General features: G+C 55.3%; 1 protein-coding gene across 3 annotated transcripts in view; it reads left to right on the plus strand.

Annotated features, from left to right (window-relative positions):
• Positions 1-262: 262 nt before the first annotated feature.
• The window catches only part of Rbfox3 (RNA binding fox-1 homolog 3), a 428,716-nt gene continuing 415,889 nt past the window's right edge, over positions 263-13,089 (plus strand). The window contains exon 1 of one of the 3 annotated variants that reach the window (XM_048451828.3): positions 263-580. The gene's annotated coding sequence lies outside the window, so the exon portion shown is untranslated. Of the gene's footprint in view, positions 581-2,281; positions 2,345-3,216; positions 3,358-13,089 lie in introns of those variants that run through there. The other 2 variants (XM_085696130.2, XM_087909701.1) reach the window with 2 other exon arrangements.

Genomic DNA, 13,089 nt, shown 5'->3' on the forward strand with positions numbered 1-13,089 from the left:
GGGTACCCTGCAAGTCGTATCACCCTACGAATCCCTGTTCTGTGAGTCTGGAGCTGGGACTCCAGGGCTCTTGTGGCCACATTCCGTTATCTCTTGGCCCTCCCTGCTCCGCTGCCCTCCGAGCCGTGCTACCGCTGGAGCCCCCTCCCTCCCTCGCAGAGCTGCGCGCTCTCCCTGTGCCGCCACCACCACCGCCACCGCCGCCGCGTGCTCCTGCTGCCTTCTCGCTCCAGCCGAGCCAGCCAGAGGAACGAGGGGGGGGGGGTGGAGAGAGAGAGAGAGAGAGAGAGAGAGAGAGAGAGAGAGAGAGAGAGAGAGAGAGAGAGAGAGAGACTCGGTGAGGCAAGCGAAGCGGGGACACGAAGCCGGAGCCGTTCCTCTAGAGCCAGCGGAAACCTCCTCGGACAGCAGCCGGGCACCAGCCCCAGCAGCTCTTGTGGACGCCGGAGACGCCGCCGCCGCCACCACCGTTCCAAGCCGGCCTCTCGCGTCCCTTGCCGCCGGCTTGCCGGGGCAGCGGGGATGCAGCTGGGGCATGGCCGCCGGGGCCCCGTCACCTGCCGCGGGGAGCGCTGAACCCGTGAGTAGCCAGACCCTGGGCTTCCACCTCGGTCACGACTATCTCGAGGAGGCGGCTGGGGCTGTGGGTACGGCCCAGGGAGGGGCGCACGGGACCCCGCAGTGGGAGGCGGGGCCGGCGAGGACGCGGGGCTGTGAAGCGAGACAGGGGACAGACCTGAGGTCGCATGGGGAAAGGGTGGCGCCCTTGGGGGTCAGGGGTTCGCGTGCGAGGTCGGGGTTCCCGAGTTCTGCGGGGGCTGAGGTCGCGGCTCCGGGCTCAGCCGGGAAACCAGAGGGAAGATTTTGTGAATGGGAAGGCCCGGGGTCAGGCTCCATGGAGACACCGGGGAGTCCCGCGCGCTGCGTGGCCGTGGCGGCGGCGGCGGCGGCGGCGGCACAATGCCCGGCTCTGGGAACTCCCAGACTAGGGGAAGCCGTGGCGCGCGGAGATCCCGGTCCGCGGGGCGCATCTGGGAGGCGGCCCCAACCCGCGCGGCTGGAAGCGGGGCTGGCGACCCTGCTGCGCTGCGGCGTGAGACTCTTGCCACTCCCAGACCAGGAAGGGCTGCTGGGGTCCAGCGGGAGGAGAACCGACCGAAGGACTAAGACACTAAGGAGTTGTGGGAGGGCTAAGGTCTCCTTGATTCCCTTGGTGGTACCAGGGCCCGCAGCGCCCCGGCGTGCGTGGAACCGAGCAGCGTGAGCGGATGGTGCGCAGGGCCCTCCAGCCCGCGAGCTGGGGGCGCTCGGGGCTGAGTCTTCCCAGCGGCAGCGTGAGCATGAATCTGAGGCTGCTGCTTGCTTCAACGCAGTTACAGGGCTGGGACAGCCTGGCTAGGGAAGCCTTGCTAAGGTGGCCTGCACACCCCTGGCCCAAACTTTCTGAGTGGCCACAGAAGGCGGTGGGGTTCGCCTGGGGCTCTCCTCGGGAGAGTGGCGTCAAAGGTTGACTTCAGGCTGGCGCTCATTTGGGGGCTCTGTGGGGAAGCTTTGCTCTTATTCATTGGCACGCATTCCCTCAGTGTCCTGGCCCATTTGGTCCCTCACCCAGTCTGTACCTGGAGCAAGGCACGGCCACCAGAGGAGCATTGAGACCCCATTAGATAGCTGGAGCCGACCCAGGATCCTGGGTCTCACATGAGGTTGAGGGTTGGCTGTTACTGAAGCCCACTGACGTCGTCAGCTGGTGTGTGTGTGTGTGTGTGTGTGTGTGTGTGTGTGTGTGTGTGTGTTGGGGGGCGCATCGAGGTGAGGAGAGTCCTGGATGGTAGAGTCACCTCCCAACTCCCCCTTTTGGATTCTGCTTCTCAGAGGCACCTAATTATTTAATGGTCACTTTTAAAAAGGACGCCCGTGGCGCCCATAGTCTCTTGATGCGCGAGAGAGACACCCACAGTGGAAGCTAAGGCTCGGAACTAAGGGATCCTTCCTTCTGGGCAAGTCCCTTCCTCCTGGAGGTGAAGTGCCTTCTGGTGCGTGCAGGGTCGTTAATTTTCTGTCACAAACGCTGACTAGTCTGGGGACACCTCGGGGCGCACCGGGGAGGCTGGGGCCCAGAGCGTCCGGGCAGGTATGGGGCTAATGGAGTAGGGTCTCAGGTAATGAGATCGTTCAGCAGAAACCAGCTTTGGTTTTACTGGTCTGCAAAATAAAATGGGGGGAAAAAGTACAAACATTACGGCAGAACGTGCTCATTAAGTGCGCATCGCGGATCGGGGCGGATGTCTTAATCAGACCGAGCTGGTAACGGGGATATTACACTAATTAAAACCAGACCCTCCAGGTGAGCGACTACTGGGAAGGAGAAAGTTGTAGAGAAGGTGCCTGCTGGTGGAAGCGGGGCGCTGGTGACTGCCAGGCGGCCAAGGCCCCTGCGGGGTGGGCGCATGGGGCAGGGGGTGCCTTCTCAGGGCCAGACCCTCGGTCTCCCGCGGGCAGGGAGCTCCCCTGGGCCCGGAGGGAGGACCGAACAGCCGCCTCCGCCCTCCGGGGGGACCAGAGGCCTCCCTGCGTGGGAGCTGAGCGCACTGCACACTCGGGGAAGCAGCGTTTAACCCCTCCTTTCCCGGCTGGACTTGGAGCTTCTGAAAATGCTGGGCTGTCCCCACGCGGATGACCGAGAGGGGGTAGATGGGGAGCCCACAAGAGACTAGAGAGCCGAGGCAGAGCTGCAGGGGGCGCGTCAGGCCCCATTAGACGCTCCCAGGGAGGCAACTGAGTGCCAGGGGAGGAGGGTTGGCCAGGTCGTGCAGGATGTTTGCAGAGAGCCATTGAGGATTTCTGGTACAGAATCAAGGTTTCTCACGGCTCTGCTCGCCTTTTCATTCCTGCCAATGAAAGAGAACCTGGACAATTACGCTGTGCTGTCCTCCTTGAGGCCTGGGTCTGAGAGATACCTAGGTGTCCCCCTCCCCCCCAGTCAGGTCGCCTAAGACATAGGATGATGCCGAAGTCTAGGAAAGTCCCTATAGATCGGGCCTCTAGCAATGTTAATTATTTGTCTTCCCTGCAAAAGCTCTACGACCTCAGGCAGAGCTGCAGCTGGTCTGGGTGAATTTACTGCCTTTCCACAGGGCCCAGGCTCAGGAGCGAAGGCGGACCTGCACGCAGCCGCGCAGAGGGCGGCAGCACCAAGGACAGGTCCAGGGCCTAGCTGCCCCTGTTCCGCTCTCCTGCCACTTCTGCCTGTGTCCTAGGACGACAGAGACCCGGGGCATGCTGGTCCTCACACTGCTTGGAGGGTAGAGGAGGAGACCCTGTGTCACCAGGGTCAGGGCAATCCAGGCCATCGCAGAGGTAATTACAGCAAGGAGGCCTCCTGGGAACTGTTCCCCAGTGTGTAGCCACTCGAGAGATGGAAGGACTCAATGATGTCTGGGGATGAGCTGGTATCCTGTTCTCTTGCTGGGTAGAAGCTTAGGCCCTGTTCCTCAGGGTAAGGGTCTGGTTGATTTGCCCTTCCCTCCGCACAGTGCAGAACATATTTTGAATCTGGAGAGACTGTGGGATTGAACAGGAAGGCTTGGTCCAGAAGAGCATCTGTCAAACACAGGTGTGTGTGTGTGTGTGTGTGTGTGTGTGTGTGTATAGGGGGAGACTATGGGGGGAACACGGACGACTGGAGAGGGGGATAACCGGGGCAGTAAGGGGAGGCGAATCTGTCGGTGGGCATGGCTCAAGATTGAAATGTTATTTCTCCGTGACTGCGGCACGAGGCTCACCTCCCCCAGTCCAGCGGTGAGCCAGTGAGGTTTGGTCGGTTGTCTCTCTGTGTTTATTTATCTCCTTCACTCCTGCTTGGTACTCTGTTATAAAGACAAATGGAGCCTGGCACGCAGCTGACGCACGGAGAGGAATTTTTTATTTTTAAACAAGTGAAGTGGGGGAGGAGACCATCTCCTGAGATCCCCCTCTTGCATGGAGCCGTTTCTGCCGGGGAGCCCGCCTTTCCCCCCGCGTCCTCGTCTGCTGCCGGTCTTCCTGCCTGCGTGGGCCCCAGCTTCGCAGACACCTCCCATTTGCACCAACATCTTTTTGATTAGCTGCCTACCACCCCTTATTCTCTGAAGCAGCCCGATATTTTCACAGGTTCATGAAACATTCAGGCAGCCTAAACATCTTGTTTTCTGCTGCCTCTCTGAAGTCCGCTGCTGTCGGAGGCGGCAGGGCCTCTTTTTTGATTTTTATATTCTGCTTCACTCTCCTTCCTCCAACCCCTGGTGCTTGCTGGGCTGGGTGGATGCTTTTGGGATTTCCCGCCGTTGCCCGTGAGAGTCAGGGTAGCTGCCAGTGGCGGGATGCAAGCAATTCCTAGGTGTACATAGGGCCTGCTCCATGCCAGGAGCCACTGCTGGAGTAGTAGCATTCTGGCAGGAACGCCCAGGGACCCGTTCTGACGTACCTGATAATCACGCTCTTCCGTGCCATGCTTTTAGTAAATTACCGTGTTATCACAGCTTCCCCAACACTCACTTGACACCAAAACATGCCTCAGAAGGTGACTTGAGATAATGAAGAGTATTAAGATCTGCTACTACATGTGAGGTTGTTTCCTCTGGCAGCCTGGGGCACACACACACACACACACACACACACACACACACACACACACACTGCGCTTGCACAGAGGTTGGAATCTAGAGGGAGAAGCTGAACTGGCTGTCTCCAGCTCAGGACCCATGGTGAAGAGTCCTTTGGGAGGGATGGCCTGCCAGAGGAGGTCGCATGGCTTGGGAAAAGACAGGCTTTTCTTTTGCTTTTGGGATCTGTTCTAGCCTGCTTCTCCATTGCTGTGATGAAACTCTGACCAAATGAGACTTGAAGAAGAGGTTTATTGCTTCTTACAGACTATAGTCCATCACTGAGAGAAGTCATCCAGGAACTCGAGCAGAGACCGTGGAGGAATGCTTCCTCTGGCTTGCTCCTCTGCTTTTCTTATATAGCCTAGAACTACCTGCTCAGGACTGGCATCCCCAGCAGTGGGCTGGGGACTCCTGGATCAAGTAGCAATTAAGAAAATTTCCTACAGACATGCATGATCCGGGCAGCTCTTCAACTGAGGATCCCCCTTTCCAGGCGGCTCTAGGTTTATGTCAAGTTGACGGCTGGTCTTAATGATGCCATCATCTCCAAGTGTGCCTTCCTGTGGGATTCAGGTCCACAGTGTCTGTAGATATAAAGTCTCCATATCTGTGTTTTTCCAAAGCAAAGAAGAGCTCTGTGGGAGGGGCCTGGTCTCTGCAGGCCAAGGCTCTTGTGCCTCTTGGCTTCCCTGGCTGCATGTCATCTGGCTGCTGCTGGTTCCCGGGCTGAGGGGCAAGCTCTCCATACCCTCCTGCCTCCATCTGCCATCTCTCTTGATTGCTTGGCAAGGAGGCCATGGCACAGAGGCAGGAGAGAGAAAGAGAGAGAGAGAGAGAGAGAGAGAGAGAGAGAGAGGCAGAAAACAAGGATGAGATGGGCTGTTCCCCCCACCTCCCCAACACACAGTCCTGAGGAAAGGACCTGTAGACTATGGAAACCTCTTTGGAAGTAAAAATAGAAGAAAAACACCTTCCTTTGCTTCCACACTCCACTCCCTCTCTACTCCGCATGGTACATGGCCGGCTCCCACCTCCTCTGACTGAGAGAGACCTCTGCTCCCCTTACTACACCAACCCCTGGGAGATCTTTAGTATCCTGCCCAGCCTGAGAGCAGAGGAGTCTCCATCACGGTTCTTTCTCGAGACCCCCTTAGTTAAGGCCAGAACACATTGCTACTAGAAGGAGATTATGCATGTCTCGAGGAGGGCATAGTCGCTTGCGGCCTTGCTTGCTGTGCAGACAGAGGCCTTTCACCCGTCTCGGGGGCCAGAAGCATGGTGGAGGGCTGCTGTCCTCCCTACTAGTGCCTCCGCAAGCGGTCTCCACTGGCTGCTGGTCTGCTGCCTGGGTAGGGGTGCTGCCCCTTCATATGCTGCTGACTGTGCCTGGAAGCCCACAGCAGGGATAGGTCACGAGGACTGTTGGCTGGAACCTCTATTAAATAGTTAATCTCCTATTGCTGCGATAAAACACCATGGCAAAGGCAACTTATAGAAAGACGAGTTTACTTGGAGTTAATGATGCTGGAGGGTTAAGGGTCCGTGATGGTGGAGCAAAGGCACAGAGGCAGGGGCAAGAAGCTGAGGACGAGCCACCTGGCCTGCAAAGAGGAAGCAGAGAGGGGTCATTAGATTTTCAAAATCCACCCTCAATGACATATTTCCTCAAAGAAGGGCACACATGTCACCAACCGGGGACGAGTAATTAGATATCCAAGACTGTTGGAACATCTCATTGAAACCAGCACATAGCTCTTAGAAATCAACCCTGTTTGCAGGTAAAGAGACTGCCTATGTCCAGACAGGTGCCACTTCCATTCACTGTAGTAGTCCTTGGTGAGCGGGGGACTGGGAGTTGAGATTATGAAGTGACCTCCTGTGCCAGAGGTGGACCCTAGGTGCCTTTTCTTCTCCAAGGCCCCTGGTCCTGCCTTAAAACTTAGCTTCACTTAAACAAACAAAGCCTAACATGTACCCTCACGTTAGGGTCTTAGCTGCTGGGCAGCCAGGACAATGGTGCACAGACATAAGATCCATTCAGATCTCTGTCTGTGAACAGGTCAACACCAAGGTTGGGCTCTGCTCACCGAGGCCTCCTTGTCTTTGCCACCAGCTGAGATGGAAAGGTGAAGACAGCAGAAATGGCAGTGGTCCCCACTGTCTTAGGGAGTGTCTTAGGGTTCCAAGAAAGCAGTGGTTGAAGTGCTTGGCCTTGTGTGGCAGAAGTATTTTCTCTCAGGCAAGGACAATGAGGGCAGACATGCTGGCTGCTCTCAAATGAGGCTCTCTGTAAATCTGAAGCCCAAAGACATGAGCTTTACATGTGTTTTTTATTTTTTTTAAAAAAAAAAAAGATGGGATCAGGGGGCTGAAGTAATGGCTCAGTGGTTAAAAAAAAAAAAAAATTGGCTAATCTTCTACAGGACCAGAGTTCAATTCCCAACACCTACATGGTGGCTCATAGTCCCTGTAACTCCAGTTCCAGGGGATCCAGTGCCCTCTTCTGGCCTCTGAGGGCACTGTATACTTAGAGTGCACAATCATGTGCTGGCAAACATACACACGTATAAAATAATAAAATAATTTTAAAGAGATGAATTTGGTTTGAAACAAGATTTACACTCAGCCGTGATTTTTTGGGCTAGAGAGGTGACTCAGCCATGTGTACTGCTTTTTATAGATGACCTGAGTTCAATTCCCAGCACCCACATCAGACAGCCCACCACTGCCTGTACCTCCAGCTCCAGGGACATCAGGCACCTCTGATGCCCACATATATGTATAAATTAAAATAAAACATAAAAATAAATCATTTCTCACTCAGTTCTAACAGTTCAAAATTCTGAGTTCAGATGAGTTCACTGTGCTAAAGGGGAAAAAGGTCTGTATTTTTATGAAACATTCTTCTTAGGAACTGAGTGCCAGGTAACACCCCAGAGTCTAAATTGAAGGGCCTGCTGGTGACTCCTGCCTCCCATCCCTCTTTACTGTTGGTACTTGTAGCTGTGAGAAGGACCTTGTCTTCATCAGAGAAACATCAAGAGGATTTAAAAACATCCTCTTACACTTTGTCGTGCTGGGGTTAGAGCCAGGGCCTTACATATGCCAGGCAAGTCCTCTTCCATAGAACCTCACCTCCAGCTGCTCAGGGTGACCTCCTAAAGGTTCACAGGAGGTCAGCATCCACTGTGCAACCCCCGCTTTATCAGCACCTTGAGATCTAAGGCGAGGGAGGAAACCGAGTTTGGTGCTTTCTTCTCCATGTGTGTGCGCGCACGCGGGCTCTTGATGACCTCACTAGTGTCCCAACTCACGTGCCGTCACTGCTAGCTTCCTGAAGTCTCGGGTGGGCCGAGGAGATGTTCAGTGGTGAAAGTGCTTGGTGGGCCAGTGTGAGGACGTGGGTTCAGATCCTCAGAACCCAAGTGGAATTCCGGGTGGGTATGGTTGCCTGCTGTAATTCCAGCCTTGAAAGGCAGAGGCAGCTGATCCTCAGCACAAGCTGACTGTCGAGACTAGCCATATTGGTGAGCTCTGGGTTTGATTGAGAGGCCCTGACTCAGTGAATGAGGTGGAAGGATGATCTAGATCAAGGATGGCTCCTGACATCAACCTCAGCCTACACATGACTTGTACCCATGCCCACACGTGTGCCCCTCCACATGCAAGCATGCACCCATACACAGAAGCACCACACACACACACACACACACACACACACTCACTCATGAAAATGGAAAAAGAATAATAAAAACACCTGTCTGTCACCTGGGACAGTCGGATGGACAATGAAAAAGAACACAGTTCTGGGAGAAGTGAAGGTGGGCGCGAGCTATTTACAAGACCTCAGAGCTGTGGGAGATGGCCCACACAGCCATGTTGTGGTGTCTGCAAGGACGGTGGGGCCTGAGCTGGCTTCTGGCCCTGACTGGTCGGCTGCAGCCTGTTATGGTAGGGAACACAGGCTTGCCGGCTGCATCACCCAGGGCAATCACTGCAGCTGCAGGTGCTCCACTGAGGCTGGGGGCTGCCTGGTGTAGACCTCTGTGTAAGTGGCACCTGTTTGTGGGGAGGATGAAGAGGAGCAAACATGGGCCGGGGTCCATGAGGGTCAGGGATGAGGGAGCTTCAGAACTGCTTCCTGGCTTCGAGATGATCCTGTTTTCTAGGAGCTCTAGGTGCCCTCACAGGTGCCCACACAGGTGACCTCACTGGTGCCCACACAGGTGACCTCACAGGTGCCCACACAGGTGACCTCACAGGTGCCCACACAGGTGCCCACACAGGTGACCTCACAGGTGCCCACACAGGTGACCTCACAGATGATCTCACAGGTGATCTCACAGGTGCCCACACAGGTGCCATTACAGGTGCCCACACAGGTGCCCACAGGTGCCCACACAGGTGACCTCACAGGTGATCTCACAGGTGACCTCACAGGTGCCCACACAGGCGCCTTTACAGGTGCCCTCACAGGTGACAGGACATGGTTTAGCATCACAGTGATGCAGGGATGTCAGATGACCCTTCCTTGCTATGCTGACCTGGGTGGGGGGGTGTCCAGGTCAGAACCTGACAGCTAATGCTCAGGAGCACTGAGCTGTGGCTGTATGGGAGACTGAGGTCCAGTCCAAAGATGACTGCATTCGGGGTCACAGTGCCCTGGGGATCAGTGCCTGCTGGGCGTGTCTCCTGCCTCTCCTCTTGTTGGGAATCAGGGAAACCACACCTGGCGCTGGTAGGACAGTGGGCGCTTTGTCTTTTTATGTGGACGGGGTGCCTGTCACAGCCAGCTCGGAGGAGGACTGTCATGATCACCATCCCCACCATCTTGGACACCTCTGTGCCTGCAAACAGCCGCTAGGGCATTCCCTCCCGAGCTGAGAGAATCCTCCTCACCCCACCCACAGCATGGAGATGTTTTTGGGGTCTCAGGACTCAGCACATGAAAAAGCAAAGCGTAGCTCTGAGAGATCCATTAGATATAAACAGAGAGCCAGCCCCGCCTCCCTGAGATATCGACGCTCCCTCGCAGAGGAGATGCCATTAAGCTCAGCTGGGGGGGGGGGGGACTGATGCAGGGGCAGGCGAGGGGGAACCAGGCCCACGGGGGCTGCCTGCACAGGCTGCTAGCGCACTGCGGGTGGGCATGGGATCTCAAGCTTCCTCCCTGCGTTCTCTCTAAAGGCCTGTAATGGGGCCTCGAGGCGGTGCTATCCGAAGGTACATTAGTCAAGTGCTTTGGAATCTTAGCAGAAAAGAGAGGTGCCGGAGGAACTTAAGGTGAGAATTATGGTTGTCAGTGGCGTAATATTGTAATCAACACTCCTTGACAGCCCACAAGGCAGCTCGCTTGATACCGAGACAGCTGCGTGCCTTCAGTGGTGCCCAGAAGACAGGGACAGGAGTTGGAGGGTGATGACGTGTTTGTTATGGGGGGTACTGTTCTTTCCCTGGCCTATAGAGTCTGAGAGGAACATCAGAGAGCTGTCTGCCAGCATGCATGTCTTTCTTTCTCACCATGTCTCATCCTAGGACACTTAGAAAGACAAATAGGGACTGGAGTGGTGGCTCAGCTGGTAAGGCACTTGCCTTGCAAGCGCGAGGACCCGAGTTCAAACCCCAGAAAGCATGTAAGCGGCTGGCATGGTGGCAGGTGGTTGTAATCCCAACAATGGAGAGGTGGAGACAGGAGGACCCTGGGGGCTCACTGGCCAGCCATTCTAGCCCGACTGGTGAACTCCAGTCCAGTGAGAGACCCTGTTTCAGAGGGGGTGGACAGCATTACAGAGGAGGACACCCGAAATTGTCCTTTGAATTATGTATACTCATGTAAGTACACAGATACACAACTAATTTTTTTTTAAATAAAGAACAACATCTGGTTCTTATCTGGGTTCTTTAATCCCAGCATGTGGGAGGCAGAGGCAGACAGATCTCTGGGTGTTTGAGGCCAGCCTGGTCTACAGAGTGAGTTCCAGGACAGCTAGGGTGGTAACACAGAGAAACCCTGTCTCGAAAAAACCAACAAACAACAAACTAAAAGAATTTACACGCTTTGACTGTGCACCATACCCTGGCAGGCACTCTAGACTAGCTTGCCTTAAATTAGAATGTCTGTCTAGTGGTGTCTGTGTGTTGATTGTATTGTAGATGTTGGCTTTGTCTTTCCTACCTCATCCATGCTTCAGCAGCAGCTGGTGTCGCGGGGGTGCCAGCCCTTAGGATCACAGCAGTCGAACGCAGCCCTAAGTCCCCTCAGAACAGACAGGACTAAACTGTGGGTCACATTTCGTAGGCCGAAGGCGCCGATCCCCCACAGACCCATCCTCCCTCAGAAGTCATCAGCCCGTTCGTCTTCCAGGGCACTAATTTCTCCTCTTCCTTGGTACGATTCCCTCAAATCCTAGGGAGAAGATACACAGGCCTGCCTTGGAAAACTTCATGCAGGCCCCAAGGATGACTCTCCACGAACAAAACGAGTGTTAGAAAGCAAAGGCGAGCCAGGAGCCTTCCTAATCTCCAAACTGCTCGCCACTTTGAGATGCGTTAATGTATATCGGAATTACAGAAGATGTCTGGGCTGTTGGTGGGGACAGGGGACAGGGGACGGCGGGCTTCCGGATGCACAGATCTCCAGGCATACCCGAGAAGCCCTTGGGTCACTGTCAGGTCTCATGACACCATGAGGACTCCAGGAAAACCAGGAAAACCTCTTTGGCCAGTTTTTCCCTTCTGAGCGGTTCAGTTTTACAGTTAGCCAAGGGAACGCTGGGATACAGTTAACCTCAGGGTTGGGTGATCCTTCCTGGAGAATTCGAAGGGTACTACACTGGCCATACCTAGCCAGCAGCCTCAGAGCAGAGGTCCTGACTCCAGCATTGCTCTGCAGCGCCCACCTTCAGGTCACAGCAGCTGAACGCAGCCCTAGGTCCCCTTCGTGTCTGTGACCGCCCCCACCAATCACTTTCTCCTCCGGTGCCTGGTTCTCATTCTCCTCTCTGTCCTTCCAAGCCAGCTCTCCAGGTGAGATCTGGCGAGGGGGCAGCTGTTGGAGGTCAGGCAGCCAGGACGAAAGATTTACGGTCCCTCCCTGCCCTGCCTGATGGACAATTAAAGCTGTGCAGGCCTGGAGGAGAGCGGGTTGTTAGGAGGCAGGATGGCTGGGATAAATCAGTCACCTCCACTTGGACAGCCATGCCAGGCTGCTTCCCGGGGCCTTTAAGCAGGATCCTTCGTCATGGAAGATTCCAGAAGAGACTGTGTGGGAGGTCGATGTGCTCTGAGCCTCCCCGAGTTGGGACCTGGAGCCCCTGTGCCTTCTTACTAATGCTGTTCACCTTGGAGGACTTAGGGGGGGAAATTTCCAGTATCCCCTTTACAGTGCGTTTATCCTCTGCATCTGGCCAATGTGAAAGCCACACTCCAGGGTATGTGTTCACGGATGGCACACACATGCATGTGTGTGCAGATGTGAGGACACGCATCCTGTGTGTTGGGTGCATTGCACACATGCATGCTTATGAACGCTTGCGTGTCCCTGCCCTCACATGCACGTATATCATGTCATGAGTATACGTGCACGCTCACTTCTTGGACTCTCGTGACCTCTCTGCAAGTCTGACCCTCACGCGCCTCCGTGAGGCTGCCAGGCGCCGGACTTTAAAGCGGCAGCCAAACTTCACAGTCATTCTTCTTCATTTGTTCTGCGTGTTATTTCAGTACCTTGAAGATGCTGGCAGGTTCCTCAAGGAAACTTTGTCTTTGTGGTGAGGAGATGCCAGCACTCCGCAGGCCTCCCACCGGCTAATTGCCAATATGATCCCGCGTGGGAGACTTGTCGTTCCTGGAAGCGCTCTTTATTTCGCAGGTTTCCCCTCCTCCTTCTCCGCCCCTCCCGCCACCCCACTGTGGTCTGATTTCCACACGGAGATGGAGCTGCTCCCCGTGAGGCCCGAGCTGTGGCATTAGCGGTTATTCAGCCAGCCAGCAGGCCAGGCCTTTCATTAACTCGGATACTACAATTATGTGCGCCGAAAGGCTGAAAGGCCATTTAGGATTTTTCTTCCTTTAAAAAAAAAATTCTTCCCCTTTTCACAGTCCCAGCCTTGGCCACCGAAGCAGCCATGACACACGCTCTTCTCTCCCCCAGAGTCAGCGTGCAATAAACTCAGCGTGCAGAATGCAGGCAGGGCTGGGCCAGGCCCTGCCATTGTGCCATCGACACTGCAGCCACCACGGAGGTCATACTTCAGCCCTGCCTGCTGCAGCAGTCCCTCCTGGTGACTGGTGGCATGCGCATGCTTGCATGCATGTGTGCTTGTGAAGTGTGGCTGTGCTCAGGCAGGAGGCTTCCCTTGTAGATCTTGACTGTTGCTCCCTACTCAAAGAAGGGCGATCCTGGGACAATGACCCACGTTTATCTCCACTAAGCTCACCTGGACCC

This window comes from Myodes glareolus, chromosome 9 (assembly GCF_982192425.1).
Source record: "Myodes glareolus chromosome 9, mMyoGla1.1, whole genome shotgun sequence".
Classification (NCBI taxonomy): Eukaryota; Metazoa; Chordata; class Mammalia; order Rodentia; family Cricetidae; genus Myodes; species Myodes glareolus.